Source organism: Emys orbicularis, chromosome 1, assembly GCF_028017835.1.
Source record: "Emys orbicularis isolate rEmyOrb1 chromosome 1, rEmyOrb1.hap1, whole genome shotgun sequence".
In the NCBI taxonomy this organism is placed as follows: Eukaryota; Metazoa; Chordata; order Testudines; family Emydidae; genus Emys; species Emys orbicularis.
In genome coordinates, this window is record NC_088683.1 from 139,830,727 (window position 1) to 139,846,670 (window position 15,944).

Genomic DNA, 15,944 nt, shown 5'->3' on the forward strand with positions numbered 1-15,944 from the left:
ACTGACAGAGAACTGCAGCCCAGCCCGGGAAGAACGGGTGATTTTGGCCTTAGGGTCTTTTGCGGTTGAGGTCTCACCAGAGTGCTCAGACTCAGACTCAGTCTCAGACATGTTGCAGACTTCTAGTGTTCCAGCAACACTTGGCTTGACTTTCTTGGCTTTCTTTTGTTTTCTCTGCTTGGTTTACCTGAGTCTTTCCTCAGGAATTGGCCGGCCTAGCTTTTTTCTTGACTTGCTTGGCTTCAGTGGATGTTTCCTTGCTTGGCTCCACTTGCCTGTGTCTTTCTTTGCTTGGCTTGCCTGACTCTCTTTCCTTCTGTTCCTGGCTCTGTTCACTTGGTTTTCTCGCTCTTATTTTGCCTGCTTTGATTTCTTCCTGGTCTGGCCTGATTATGACTGGCCTGACAAAGTGTGGCTTGGCTAAGCCACCTCTTGAAATCACCACAGTAGTATGCTGACCCTGTCTGAGCCTGCAGCCTTTTATAACCTCAGTGCAGACAGAGAAAACATACTTTCTGATTGGTTGTCTGAGAACCAATGGGCAGCTACTTCATTTGTTACCCAAGCCAGAGGGGATATGTCATCCTTTGATGACATCATTCCCATTGATTCACCGTTTGTGTTGGATTTTTAGTCAGTGATATCTGCTATTAGCAAAACTCATCCTGTAACGGCATGAAATAGGCTTTGGTTACATTTTGAAAATTAGATGCCTTAAATTAGGCACCTAAATAACTTATACGTGGCCTGATTTGAAGAGGAGCTGAGCACCCACAGCTCCTGTTGATTTCACTAGGAGTTTTGAGTGCTCAGCACCTATGGAAATCAGGTCACTTTTAGTTAGTTGCTTAAAAGTGGGTTTAGGGGCGGAAATTCAGGCATCCTAAAGTTTGAAAATATTGGCCAGTTTCTCTGGAGCCCTTAACTTGCTGATGCTTCCCGTCTCTTAGAGAACCCTCATGGCACCCAAGCCCATGGCAGGGGTTCTTTGCCATTCCAGAAACCCAAGTGTTCACCATTTGTCACTCTCAGGTTTGATTAGCCGCTTCTCTTGTTCGTGAGCTATTTTCTGAGACCGGTTTAAAAACAGCATCTGGAGAGAACCCCTCACATCAGGCCAAATCCTTTGTGTGATGTTGCACTCTATATGATTTTATGAAAATATGCTAATGAGTTAAATATAATGTAACTGGAATATGCTTCATGCAAAAGGTCTCTTGTAAGGTATGATTACAAAGCTTATAATCTACTGAGTGTGGTCATCCTATTTGTATAAATGTACCACTCATGTATCTGAAACTAGAAATATGAAATATAACTCTGAGGGCCTATTGTAATTATGCAAAGTGTGGGCCATTAATGGTGGTTTGGAATCTTGATGACTCCCATTAACCAGGACAATCGTCTGCAGATGGCTCTCTTTTACTTGTAAGTCTCCCTGTATACCTGTGTGCTGGCAAGTGGGTAATGTTTTCCCTTTAAAAGGGTGATCAAAGTTTATGTGAACCCCTCCGGGTATTTAATAATTTCAGAAAGCCTGATTCTAGTATCACTTATACTGTATAAATCTGATATTACTCTAAACGAGTCAATGGTTTTATAATGGGGTAACTAAAAAATAACAAAACAAAACAAAAAGAACAAAACAAAAAGCAAAACCAGGCCCATAGGCTTTATCCTTCATGTGTAATGGATTAAATTTTTCTCTCATGAGTTTGTTCTTTTTTCTGTTTTCACAAAACCTGCAATACACATCAACTTCACTATGGGAAAAATGTTCCTAATCTTCAATCTATTGGGGAAATGCCTGAAAAAAACACAGAAATCACCTCCCAGAATCTACACGATTTAGACATTTATGCTCCAATACGTCTGTTGGTCTATAAGGTGCCACAGGACTCTTTGTCGCTTTTTACAGATCCAGACTAACACGGCTACCCCTCTGATACTTGACACCATTTAGACAATTTCTGATGTACATTTCTTAATGAAATGATTGAGTTCTATCTTTCCAGGCTTTTATACCATATTATCAATGCAGCTACCTGACCAACTGAATGATCCCTTAAAATTGTAGGATAGTAAAAGAGGAAATTAATTCACAAAAGAAGACCAGGCATTTTAACTGCTTTTATTAGACCATACTGATGCATTTGAAAAGAGCCTTGCAATCAAGTCAATGTCATTTCTCCCAAATCTGGGGTGGCAGTCTCCCCTTTGCTCTGTTCTCACTTAACAGGGACAGGAGCAGGGGCAATCCTTCTCTTGATGGCTCTCCTGCCATTCCTCTTCTTGGAAGGTAAAACCACAGGCTGATTTAAGTGCAGGACTCCGCCCTGAGAGATGGTGACACCTCCCAGCAGTTTCTTGAGCTCTGAGTCGCTGTGAATGGCCAGCTGCAAGTGCCGTGGGGAAATCCAACGCTTCTTGCTGCGTGCAGCGACTTCCCCAGCAATATCCACAATCTCATGAGTCACTTATTGAAGCACCGCGGCCATATATACTGGGGCTCCAGCTCCAATACGGTCTGCAAATTGTCCTTTGTGGAGCAATCTGTCTATGCGACTGACAGAGAACTGCAGCCCAGCCCGGGAAGAACGGGTGATTTTGGCCTTAGGGTCTTTTGCGGTTGAGGTCTCACCAGAGTGCTCAGACTCAGACTCAGTCTCAGACATGTTGCAGACTTCTAGTGTTCCAGCAACACTTGGCTTGACTTTCTTGGCTTTCTTTTGTTTTCTCTGCTTGGTTTACCTGAGTCTTTCCTCAGGAATTGGCCGGCCTAGCTTTTTTCTTGACTTGCTTGGCTTCAGTGGATGTTTCCTTGCTTGGCTCCACTTGCCTGTGTCTTTCTTTGCTTGGCTTGCCTGACTCTCTTTCCTTCTGTTCCTGGCTCTGTTCACTTGGTTTTCTCGCTCTTATTTTGCCTGCTTTGATTTCTTCCTGGTCTGGCCTGATTATGACTGGCCTGACAAAGTGTGTCTTGGCTAAGCCACCTCTTGAAATCACCACAGTAGTATGCTGACCCTGTCTGAGCCTGCAGCCTTTTATAACCTCAGTGCAGACAGAGAAAACATACTTTCTGATTGGTTGTCTGAGAACCAATGGGCAGCTACTTCATTTGTTACCCAAGCCAGAGGGGATATGTCATCCTTTGATGACATCATTCCCATTGATTCACCGTTTGTGTTGGATTTTTAGTCAGTGATATCTGCTATTAGCAAAACTCATCCTGTAACGGCATGAAATAGGCTTTGGTTACATTTTGAAAATTAGAAGCCTTAAATTAGGCACCTAAATAACTTATACGTGGCCTGATTTGAAGAGGAGCTGAGCACCCACAGCTCCTGTTGATTTCACTAGGAGTTTTGAGTGCTCAGCACCTATGGAAATCAGGTCACTTTTAGTTAGTTGCTTAAAAGTGGGTTTAGGGGCGGAAATTCAGGCATCCTAAAGTTTGAAAATATTGGCCAGTTTCTCTGGAGCCCTTAACTTGCTGATGCTTCCCGTCTCTTAGAGAACCCTCATGGCACCCAAGCCCATGGCAGGGGTTCTTTGCCATTCCAGAAACCCAAGTGTTCACCATTTGTCACTCTCAGGTTTGATTAGCCGCTTCTCTTGTTCGTGAGCTATTTTCTGAGACCGGTTTAAAAACAGCATCTGGAGAGAACCCCTCACATCAGGCCAAATCCTTTGTGTGATGTTGCACTCTATATGATTTTATGAAAATATGCTAATGAGTTAAATATAATGTAACTGGAATATGCTTCATGCAAAAGGTCTCTTGTAAGGTATGATTACAAAGCTTATAATCTACGGAGTGTGGTCATCCTATTTGTATAAATGTACCACTCATGTATCTGAAACTAGAAATATGAAATATAACTCTGAGGGCCTATTGTAATTATGCAAAGTGTGGGCCATTAATGGTGGTTTGGAATCTTGATGACTCCCATTAACCAGGACAATCGTCTGCAGATGGCTCTCTTTTACTTGTAAGTCTCCCTGTATACCTGTGTGCTGGCAAGTGGGTAATGTTTTCCCTTTAAAAAGGTGATCAAAGTTTATGTGAACCCCTCCGGGTATTTAATAATTTCAGAAAGCCTGATTCTAGTATCACTTATACTGTATAAATCTGATATTACTCTAAACGAGTCAATGGTTTTATAATGGGGTAACTAAAAAATAACAAAACAAAACAAAAAGAACAAAACAAAAAGCAAAACCAGGCCCATAGGCTTTATCCTTCATGTGTAATGGATTAAATTTTTCTCTCATGAGTTTGTTCTTTTTTCTGTTTTCACAAAACCTGCAATACACATCAACTTCACTATGGGAAAAATGTTCCTAATCTTCAATCTATTGGGGAAATGCCTGAAAAAAACACAGAAATCACCTCCCAGAATCTACACGATTTAGACATTTATGCTCCAATACGTCTGTTGGTCTATAAGGTGCCACAGGACTCTTTGTCGCTTTTTACAGATCCAGACTAACACGGCTACCCCTCTGATACTTGACACCATTTAGACAATTTCTGATGTACATTTCTTAATGAAATGATTGAGTTCTATCTTTCCAGGCTTTTATACCATATTATCAATGCAGCTACCTGACCAACTGAATGATCCCTTAAAATTGTAGGATAGTAAAAGAGGAAATTAATTCACAAAAGAAGACCAGGCATTTTAACTGCTTTTATTAGACCATACTGATGCATTTGAAAAGAGCCTTGCAATCAAGTCAATGTCATTTCTCCCAAATCTGGGGTGGCAGTCTCCCCTTTGCTCTGTTCTCACTTAACAGGGACAGGAGCAGGGGCAATCCTTCTCTTGATGGCTCTCCTGCCATTCCTCTTCTTGGAAGGTAAAACCACAGGCTGATTTAAGTGCAGGACTCCGCCCTGAGAGATGGTGACACCTCCCAGCAGTTTCTTGAGCTCTGAGTCGCTGTGAATGGCCAGCTGCAAGTGCCGTGGGGAAATCCAACGCTTCTTGCTGCGTGCAGCGACTTCCCCAGCAATATCCACAATCTCATGAGTCACTTATTGAAGCACCGCGGCCATATATACTGGGGCTCCAGCTCCAATACGGTCTGCAAATTGTCCTTTGTGGAGCAATCTGTCTATGCGACTGACAGAGAACTGCAGCCCAGCCCGGGAAGAACGGGTGATTTTGGCCTTAGGGTCTTTTGCGGTTGAGGTCTCACCAGAGTGCTCAGACTCAGACTCAGTCTCAGACATGTTGCAGACTTCTAGTGTTCCAGCAACACTTGGCTTGACTTTCTTGGCTTTCTTTTGTTTTCTCTGCTTGGTTTACCTGAGTCTTTCCTCAGGAATTGGCCGGCCTAGCTTTTTTCTTGACTTGCTTGGCTTCAGTGGATGTTTCCTTGCTTGGCTCCACTTGCCTGTGTCTTTCTTTGCTTGGCTTGCCTGACTCTCTTTCCTTCTGTTCCTGGCTCTGTTCACTTGGTTTTCTCGCTCTTATTTTGCCTGCTTTGATTTCTTCCTGGTCTGGCCTGATTATGACTGGCCTGACAAAGTGTGTCTTGGCTAAGCCACCTCTTGAAATCACCACAGTAGTATGCTGACCCTGTCTGAGCCTGCAGCCTTTTATAACCTCAGTGCAGACAGAGAAAACATACTTTCTGATTGGTTGTCTGAGAACCAATGGGCAGCTACTTCATTTGTTACCCAAGCCAGAGGGGATATGTCATCCTTTGATGACATCATTCCCATTGATTCACCGTTTGTGTTGGATTTTTAGTCAGTGATATCTGCTATTAGCAAAACTCATCCTGTAACGGCATGAAATAGGCTTTGGTTACATTTTGAAAATTAGAAGCCTTAAATTAGGCACCTAAATAACTTATACGTGGCCTGATTTGAAGAGGAGCTGAGCACCCACAGCTCCTGTTGATTTCACTAGGAGTTTTGAGTGCTCAGCACCTATGGAAATCAGGTCACTTTTAGTTAGTTGCTTAAAAGTGGGTTTAGGGGCGGAAATTCAGGCATCCTAAAGTTTGAAAATATTGGCCAGTTTCTCTGGAGCCCTTAACTTGCTGATGCTTCCCGTCTCTTAGAGAACCCTCATGGCACCCAAGCCCATGGCAGGGGTTCTTTGCCATTCCAGAAACCCAAGTGTTCACCATTTGTCACTCTCAGGTTTGATTAGCCGCTTCTCTTGTTCGTGAGCTATTTTCTGAGACCGGTTTAAAAACAGCATCTGGAGAGAACCCCTCACATCAGGCCAAATCCTTTGTGTGATGTTGCACTCTATATGATTTTATGAAAATATGCTAATGAGTTAAATATAATGTAACTGGAATATGCTTCATGCAAAAGGTCTCTTGTAAGGTATGATTACAAAGCTTATAATCTACTGAGTGTGGTCATCCTATTTGTATAAATGTACCACTCATGTATCTGAAACTAGAAATATGAAATATAACTCTGAGGGCCTATTGTAATTATGCAAAGTGTGGGCCATTAATGGTGGTTTGGAATCTTGATGACTCCCATTAACCAGGACAATCGTCTGCAGATGGCTCTCTTTTACTTGTAAGTCTCCCTGTATACCTGTGTGCTGGCAAGTGGGTAATGTTTTCCCTTTAAAAAGGTGATCAAAGTTTATGTGAACCCCTCCGGGTATTTAATAATTTCAGAAAGCCTGATTCTAGTATCACTTATACTGTATAAATCTGATATTACTCTAAACGAGTCAATGGTTTTATAATGGGGTAACTAAAAAATAACAAAACAAAACAAAAAGAACAAAACAAAAAGCAAAACCAGGCCCATAGGCTTTATCCTTCATGTGTAATGGATTAAATTTTTCTCTCATGAGTTTGTTCTTTTTTCTGTTTTCACAAAACCTGCAATACACATCAACTTCACTATGGGAAAAATGTTCCTAATCTTCAATCTATTGGGGAAATGCCTGAAAAAAACACAGAAATCACCTCCCAGAATCTACACGATTTAGACATTTATGCTCCAATACGTCTGTTGGTCTATAAGGTGCCACAGGACTCTTTGTCGCTTTTTACAGATCCAGACTAACACGGCTACCCCTCTGATACTTGACACCATTTAGACAATTTCTGATGTACATTTCTTAATGAAATGATTGAGTTCTATCTTTCCAGGCTTTTATACCATATTATCAATGCAGCTACCTGACCAACTGAATGATCCCTTAAAATTGTAGGATAGTAAAAGAGGAAATTAATTCACAAAAGAAGACCAGGCATTTTAACTGCTTTTATTAGACCATACTGATGCATTTGAAAAGAGCCTTGCAATCAAGTCAATGTCATTTCTCCCAAATCTGGGGTGGCAGTCTCCCCTTTGCTCTGTTCTCACTTAACAGGGACAGGAGCAGGGGCAATCCTTCTCTTGATGGCTCTCCTGCCATTCCTCTTCTTGGAAGGTAAAACCACAGGCTGATTTAAGTGCAGGACTCCGCCCTGAGAGATGGTGACACCTCCCAGCAGTTTCTTGAGCTCTGAGTCGCTGTGAATGGCCAGCTGCAAGTGCCGTGGGGAAATCCAACGCTTCTTGCTGCGTGCAGCGACTTCCCCAGCAATATCCACAATCTCATGAGTCACTTATTGAAGCACCGCGGCCATATATACTGGGGCTCCAGCTCCAATACGGTCTGCAAATTGTCCTTTGTGGAGCAATCTGTCTATGCGACTGACAGAGAACTGCAGCCCAGCCCGGGAAGAACGGGTGATTTTGGCCTTAGGGTCTTTTGCGGTTGAGGTCTCACCAGAGTGCTCAGACTCAGACTCAGTCTCAGACATGTTGCAGACTTCTAGTGTTCCAGCAACACTTGGCTTGACTTTCTTGGCTTTCTTTTGTTTTCTCTGCTTGGTTTACCTGAGTCTTTCCTCAGGAATTGGCCGGCCTAGCTTTTTTCTTGACTTGCTTGGCTTCAGTGGATGTTTCCTTGCTTGGCTCCACTTGCCTGTGTCTTTCTTTGCTTGGCTTGCCTGACTCTCTTTCCTTCTGTTCCTGGCTCTGTTCACTTGGTTTTCTCGCTCTTATTTTGCCTGCTTTGATTTCTTCCTGGTCTGGCCTGATTATGACTGGCCTGACAAAGTGTGTCTTGGCTAAGCCACCTCTTGAAATCACCACAGTAGTATGCTGACCCTGTCTGAGCCTGCAGCCTTTTATAACCTCAGTGCAGACAGAGAAAACATACTTTCTGATTGGTTGTCTGAGAACCAATGGGCAGCTACTTCATTTGTTACCCAAGCCAGAGGGGATATGTCATCCTTTGATGACATCATTCCCATTGATTCACCGTTTGTGTTGGATTTTTAGTCAGTGATATCTGCTATTAGCAAAACTCATCCTGTAACGGCATGAAATAGGCTTTGGTTACATTTTGAAAATTAGAAGCCTTAAATTAGGCACCTAAATAACTTATACGTGGCCTGATTTGAAGAGGAGCTGAGCACCCACAGCTCCTGTTGATTTCACTAGGAGTTTTGAGTGCTCAGCACCTATGGAAATCAGGTCACTTTTAGTTAGTTGCTTAAAAGTGGGTTTAGGGGCGGAAATTCAGGCATCCTAAAGTTTGAAAATATTGGCCAGTTTCTCTGGAGCCCTTAACTTGCTGATGCTTCCCGTCTCTTAGAGAACCCTCATGGCACCCAAGCCCATGGCAGGGGTTCTTTGCCATTCCAGAAACCCAAGTGTTCACCATTTGTCACTCTCAGGTTTGATTAGCCGCTTCTCTTGTTCGTGAGCTATTTTCTGAGACCGGTTTAAAAACAGCATCTGGAGAGAACCCCTCACATCAGGCCAAATCCTTTGTGTGATGTTGCACTCTATATGATTTTATGAAAATATGCTAATGAGTTAAATATAATGTAACTGGAATATGCTTCATGCAAAAGGTCTCTTGTAAGGTATGATTACAAAGCTTATAATCTACTGAGTGTGGTCATCCTATTTGTATAAATGTACCACTCATGTATCTGAAACTAGAAATATGAAATATAACTCTGAGGGCCTATTGTAATTATGCAAAGTGTGGGCCATTAATGGTGGTTTGGAATCTTGATGACTCCCATTAACCAGGACAATCGTCTGCAGATGGCTCTCTTTTACTTGTAAGTCTCCCTGTATACCTGTGTGCTGGCAAGTGGGTAATGTTTTCCCTTTAAAAAGGTGATCAAAGTTTATGTGAACCCCTCCGGGTATTTAATAATTTCAGAAAGCCTGATTCTAGTATCACTTATACTGTATAAATCTGATATTACTCTAAACGAGTCAATGGTTTTATAATGGGGTAACTAAAAAATAACAAAACAAAACAAAAAGAACAAAACAAAAAGCAAAACCAGGCCCATAGGCTTTATCCTTCATGTGTAATGGATTAAATTTTTCTCTCATGAGTTTGTTCTTTTTTCTGTTTTCACAAAACCTGCAATACACATCAACTTCACTATGGGAAAAATGTTCCTAATCTTCAATCTATTGGGGAAATGCCTGAAAAAAACACAGAAATCACCTCCCAGAATCTACACGATTTAGACATGTATGCTCCATTACGTCTGTTGGTCTATAAGGTGCCACAGGACTCTTTGTCGCTTTTTACAGATCCAGACTAACACGGCTCCCCCTCTGATACTTGACACCATTTAGACAATTTCTGATGTACATTTCTTAATGAAATGATTGAGTTCTATCTTTCTAGGCTTTTATACCATATTATCAATGCAGCTACCTGACCAACTGAATGATCCCTTAAAATTGTAGGATAGTAAAAGAGGAAATTAATTCACAAAAGAAGACCAGGCATTTTAACTGCTTTTATTAGACCATACTGATGCATTTGAAAAGAGCCTTGCAATCAAGTCAATGTCATTTCTCCCAAATCTGGGGTGGCAGTCTCCCCTTTGCTCTGTTCTCACTTAACAGGGACAGGAGCAGGGGCAATCCTTCTCTTGATGGCTCTCCTGCCATTCCTCTTCTTGGAAGGTAAAACCACAGGCTGATTTAAGTGCAGGACTCCACCCTGAGAGATGGTGACACCTCCCAGCAGTTTCTTGAGCTCTGAGTCGCTGTGAATGGCCAGCTGCAAGTGCCGTGGGGAAATCCGACGCTTCTTGCTGCGTGCAGCGACTTCCCCAGCAATATCCACAATCTCATGAGTCACTTATTGAAGCACCGCGGCCATATATACTGGGGCTCCATCTCCAATACGGTCTGCAAATTGTCCTTTGCGGAGCAATCTGTCTATGCGACTGACAGAGAACTGCAGCCCAGCCCGGGAAGAACGGGTGATTTTGGCCTTAGGGTCTTTTGCGGTTGAGGTCTCACCAGAGTGCTCAGACTCAGACTCAGACTGAGACTCAGTCTCAGACATGTTGCAGACTTCTAGTGTTCCAGCAACACTTGGCTTGACTTTCTTGGCTTTCTTTTGTTTTCTCTGCTTGGTTTACCTGAGTCTTTCCTCAGGAATTGGCCGGCCTAGCTTTTTTCTTGACTTGCTTGGCTTCAGTGGATGTTTCCTTGCTTGGCTCCACTTGCCTGTGTCTTTCTTTGCTTGGCTTGCCTGACTCTCTTTCCTTCTGTTCCTGGCTCTGTTCACTTGGTTTTCTCACTCTTATTTTGCCTGCTTTGATTTCTTCCTGGTCTGGCCTGATTATGACTGGCCTGACAAAGTGTGTCTTGGCTAAGCCACCTCTTGAAATCACCACAGTAGTATGCTGACCCTGTCTGAGCCTGCAGCCTTTTATAACCTCAGTGCAGACAGAGAAAACATACATTCTGATTGGTTGTCTGAGAACCAATGGGCAGCTACTTCATTTGTTACCCAAGCCAGAGGGGATATGTCATCCTTTGATGACATAATTTCCATTGATTCACCGTTTGTGTTGGATTTTTAGTCAGTGATATCTGCTATTAGCAAAACTCATCCTGTAACGGCATGAAATAGGCTTTGGTTACATTTTGAAAATTAGATGCCTTAAATTAGGCACCTAAATAACTTATACGTGGCCTGATTTGAAGAGGAGCTGAGCACCCACAGCTCCTGTTGATTTCACTAGGAGTTTTGAGTGCTCAGCACCTATGGAAATCAGGTCACTTTTAGTTAGTTGCTTAAAAGTGGGTTTAGGGGCGGAAATTCAGGCATCCTAAAGTTTGAAAATATTGGCCAGTTTCTCTGGAGCCCTTAACTTGCTGATGCTTCCCGTCTCTTAGAGAACCCTCATGGCACCCAAGCCCATGGCAGGGGTTCTTTGCCATTCCAGAAACCCAAGTGTTCACCATTTGTCACTCTCAGGTTTGATTAGCCGCTTCTCTTGTTCGTGAGCTATTTTCTGAGACCGGTTTAAAAACAGCATCTGGAGAGAACCCCTCACATCAGGCCAAATCCATTGTGTGATGTTGCACTCTATATGATTTTATGAAAATATGCTAATGAGTTAAATATAATGTAACTGGAATATGCTTCATGCAAAAGGTCTCTTGTAAGGTATGATTACAAAGCTTATAATCTACGGAGTGTGGTCATCCTATTTGTATAAATGTACCACTCATGTATCTGAAACTAGAAATATGAAATATAACTCTGAGGGCCTATTGTAATTATGCAAAGTGTGGGCCATTAATGGTGGTTTGGAATCTGGATGACTCCCATTAACCAGGACAATCGTCTGCAGATGGCTCTCTTTTACTTGTAAGTCTCCCTGTATACCTGTGTGCTGGCAAGTGGGTAATGTTTTCCCTTTAAAAAGGTGATCAAAGTTTATGTGAACCCCTCCAGGTATTTAATAATTTCAGAAAGCCTGATTCTAGTATCACTTATACTGTATAAATCTGATATTACTCTAAACGAGTCAATGGTTTTATAATGGGGTAACTAAAAAATAACAAAACAAAACAAAAAGCAAAACCAGGCCCATAGGCTTTATCCTTCATGTGTAATGGATTAAATTTTTCTCTCATGAGTTTGTTCTTTTTTCTGTTTTCACAAAACCTGCAATACACATCAACTTCACTATGGGAAAAATGTTCCTAATCTTCAATCTATTGGGGAAATGCCTGAAAAAAACACAGAAATCACCTCCCAGAATCTACACGATTTAGACATTTATGCTCCAATACGTCTGTTGGTCTATAAGGTGCCACAGGACTCTTTGTCGCTTTTTACAGATCCAGACTAACACGGCTACCCCTCTGATACTTGACACCATTTAGACAATTTCTGATGTACATTTCTTAATGAAATGATTGAGTTCTATCTTTCCAGGCTTTTATACCATATTATCAATGCAGCTACCTGACCAACTGAATGATCCCTTAAAATTGTAGGATAGTAAAAGAGGAAATTAATTCACAAAAGAAGACCAGGCATTTTAACTGCTTTTATTAGACCATACTGATGCATTTGAAAAGAGCCTTGCAATCAAGTCAATGTCATTTCTCCCAAATCTGGGGTGGCAGTCTCCCCTTTGCTCTGTTCTCACTTAACAGGGACAGGAGCAGGGGCAATCCTTCTCTTGATGGCTCTCCTGCCATTCCTCTTCTTGGAAGGTAAAACCACAGGCTGATTTAAGTGCAGGACTCCGCCCTGAGAGATGGTGACACCTCCCAGCAGTTTCTTGAGCTCTGAGTCGCTGTGAATGGCCAGCTGCAAGTGCCGTGGGGAAATCCGATGCTAATTGCTGCGTGCAGCGACTTCCCCAGCAATATCCACAATCTCATGAGTCACTTATTGAAGCACCGCGGCCATATATACTGGGGCTCCAGCTCCAATACGGTCTGCAAATTGTCCTTTGTGGAGCAATCTGTCTATGCGACTGACAGAGAACTGCAGCCCAGCCCGGGAAGAACGGGTGATTTTGGCCTTAGGGTCTTTTGCGGTTGAGGTCTCACCAGAGTGCTCAGACTCAGACTCAGTCTCAGACATGTTGCAGACTTCTAGTGTTCCAGCAACACTTGGCTTGACTTTCTTGGCTTTCTTTTGTTTTCTCTGCTTGGTTTACCTGAGTCTTTCCTCAGGAATTGGCCGGCCTAGCTTTTTTCTTGACTTGCTTGGCTTCAGTGGATGTTTCCTTGCTTGGCTCCACTTGCCTGTGTCTTTCTTTGCTTGGCTTGCCTGACTCTCTTTCCTTCTGTTCCTGGCTCTGTTCACTTGGTTTTCTCGCTCTTATTTTGCCTGCTTTGATTTCTTCCTGGTCTGGCCTGATTATGACTGGCCTGACAAAGTGTGGCTTGGCTAAGCCACCTCTTGAAATCACCACAGTAGTATGCTGACCCTGTCTGAGCCTGCAGCCTTTTATAACCTCAGTGCAGACAGAGAAAACATACTTTCTGATTGGTTGTCTGAGAACCAATGGGCAGCTACTTCATTTGTTACCCAAGCCAGAGGGGATATGTCATCCTTTGATGACATCATTCCCATTGATTCACCGTTTGTGTTGGATTTTTAGTCAGTGATATCTGCTATTAGCAAAACTCATCCTGTAACGGCATGAAATAGGCTTTGGTTACATTTTGAAAATTAGATGCCTTAAATTAGGCACCTAAATAACTTATACGTGGCCTGATTTGAAGAGGAGCTGAGCACCCACAGCTCCTGTTGATTTCACTAGGAGTTTTGAGTGCTCAGCACCTATGGAAATCAGGTCACTTTTAGTTAGTTGCTTAAAAGTGGGTTTAGGGGCGGAAATTCAGGCATCCTAAAGTTTGAAAATATTGGCCAGTTTCTCTGGAGCCCTTAACTTGCTGATGCTTCCCGTCTCTTAGAGAACCCTCATGGCACCCAAGCCCATGGCAGGGGTTCTTTGCCATTCCAGAAACCCAAGTGTTCACCATTTGTCACTCTCAGGTTTGATTAGCCGCTTCTCTTGTTCGTGAGCTATTTTCTGAGACCGGTTTAAAAACAGCATCTGGAGAGAACCCCTCACATCAGGCCAAATCCTTTGTGTGATGTTGCACTCTATATGATTTTATGAAAATATGCTAATGAGTTAAATATAATGTAACTGGAATATGCTTCATGCAAAAGGTCTCTTGTAAGGTATGATTACAAAGCTTATAATCTACTGAGTGTGGTCATCCTATTTGTATAAATGTACCACTCATGTATCTGAAACTAGAAATATGAAATATAACTCTGAGGGCCTATTGTAATTATGCAAAGTGTGGGCCATTAATGGTGGTTTGGAATCTTGATGACTCCCATTAACCAGGACAATCGTCTGCAGATGGCTCTCTTTTACTTGTAAGTCTCCCTGTATACCTGTGTGCTGGCAAGTGGGTAATGTTTTCCCTTTAAAAAGGTGATCAAAGTTTATGTGAACCCCTCCGGGTATTTAATAATTTCAGAAAGCCTGATTCTAGTATCACTTATACTGTATAAATCTGATATTACTCTAAACGAGTCAATGGTTTTATAATGGGGTAACTAAAAAATAACAAAACAAAACAAAAAGAACAAAACAAAAAGCAAAACCAGGCCCATAGGCTTTATCCTTCATGTGTAATGGATTAAATTTTTCTCTCATGAGTTTGTTCTTTTTTCTGTTTTCACAAAACCTGCAATACACATCAACTTCACTATGGGAAAAATGTTCCTAATCTTCAATCTATTGGGGAAATGCCTGAAAAAAACACAGAAATCACCTCCCAGAATCTACACGATTTAGACATTTATGCTCCAATACGTCTGTTGGTCTATAAGGTGCCACAGGACTCTTTGTCGCTTTTTACAGATCCAGACTAACACGGCTACCCCTCTGATACTTGACACCATTTAGACAATTTCTGATGTACATTTCTTAATGAAATGATTGAGTTCTATCTTTCCAGGCTTTTATACCATATTATCAATGCAGCTACCTGACCAACTGAATGATCCCTTAAAATTGTAGGATAGTAAAAGAGGAAATTAATTCACAAAAGAAGACCAGGCATTTTAACTGCTTTTATTAGACCATACTGATGCATTTGAAAAGAGCCTTGCAATCAAGTCAATGTCATTTCTCCCAAATCTGGGGTGGCAGTCTCCCCTTTGCTCTGTTCTCACTTAACAGGGACAGGAGCAGGGGCAATCCTTCTCTTGATGGCTCTCCTGCCATTCCTCTTCTTGGAAGGTAAAACCACAGGCTGATTTAAGTGCAGGACTCCGCCCTGAGAGATGGTGACACCTCCCAGCAGTTTCTTGAGCTCTGAGTCGCTGTGAATGGCCAGCTGCAAGTGCCGTGGGGAAATCCAACGCTTCTTGCTGCGTGCAGCGACTTCCCCAGCAATATCCACAATCTCATGAGTCACTTATTGAAGCACCGCGGCCATATATACTGGGGCTCCAGCTCCAATACGGTCTGCAAATTGTCCTTTGTGGAGCAATCTGTCTATGCGACTGACAGAGAACTGCAGCCCAGCCCGGGAAGAACGGGTGATTTTGGCCTTAGGGTCTTTTGCGGTTGAGGTCTCACCAGAGTGCTCAGACTCAGACTCAGTCTCAGACATGTTGCAGACTTCTAGTGTTCCAGCAACACTTGGCTTGACTTTCTTGGCTTTCTTTTGTTTTCTCTGCTTGGTTTACCTGAGTCTTTCCTCAGGAATTGGCCGGCCTAGCTTTTTTCTTGACTTGCTTGGCTTCAGTGGATGTTTCCTTGCTTGGCTCCACTTGCCTGTGTCTTTCTTTGCTTGGCTTGCCTGACTCTCTTTCCTTCTGTTCCTGGCTCTGTTCACTTGGTTTTCTCGCTCTTATTTTGCCTGCTTTGATTTCTTCCTGGTCTGGCCTGATTATGACTGGCCTGACAAAGTGTGTCTTGGCTAAGCCACCTCTTGAAATCACCACAGTAGTATGCTGACCCTGTCTGAGCCTGCAGCCTTTTATAACCTCAGTGCAGACAGAGAAAACATACTTTCTGATTGGTTGTCTGAGAACCAATGGGCAGCTACTTCATTTGTTACC

At 42.5% G+C, this 15,944-nt stretch overlaps 1 protein-coding gene across 1 annotated transcript in view; it reads right to left on the reverse strand.

Moving 5' to 3' along the window:
- Positions 1-15,944, reverse strand: part of LOC135884274 (alpha-2-macroglobulin-like) — an 80,905-nt gene that overhangs the window by 23,886 nt on the left and 41,075 nt on the right. The gene's annotated exons all lie outside the window — the stretch shown is intronic.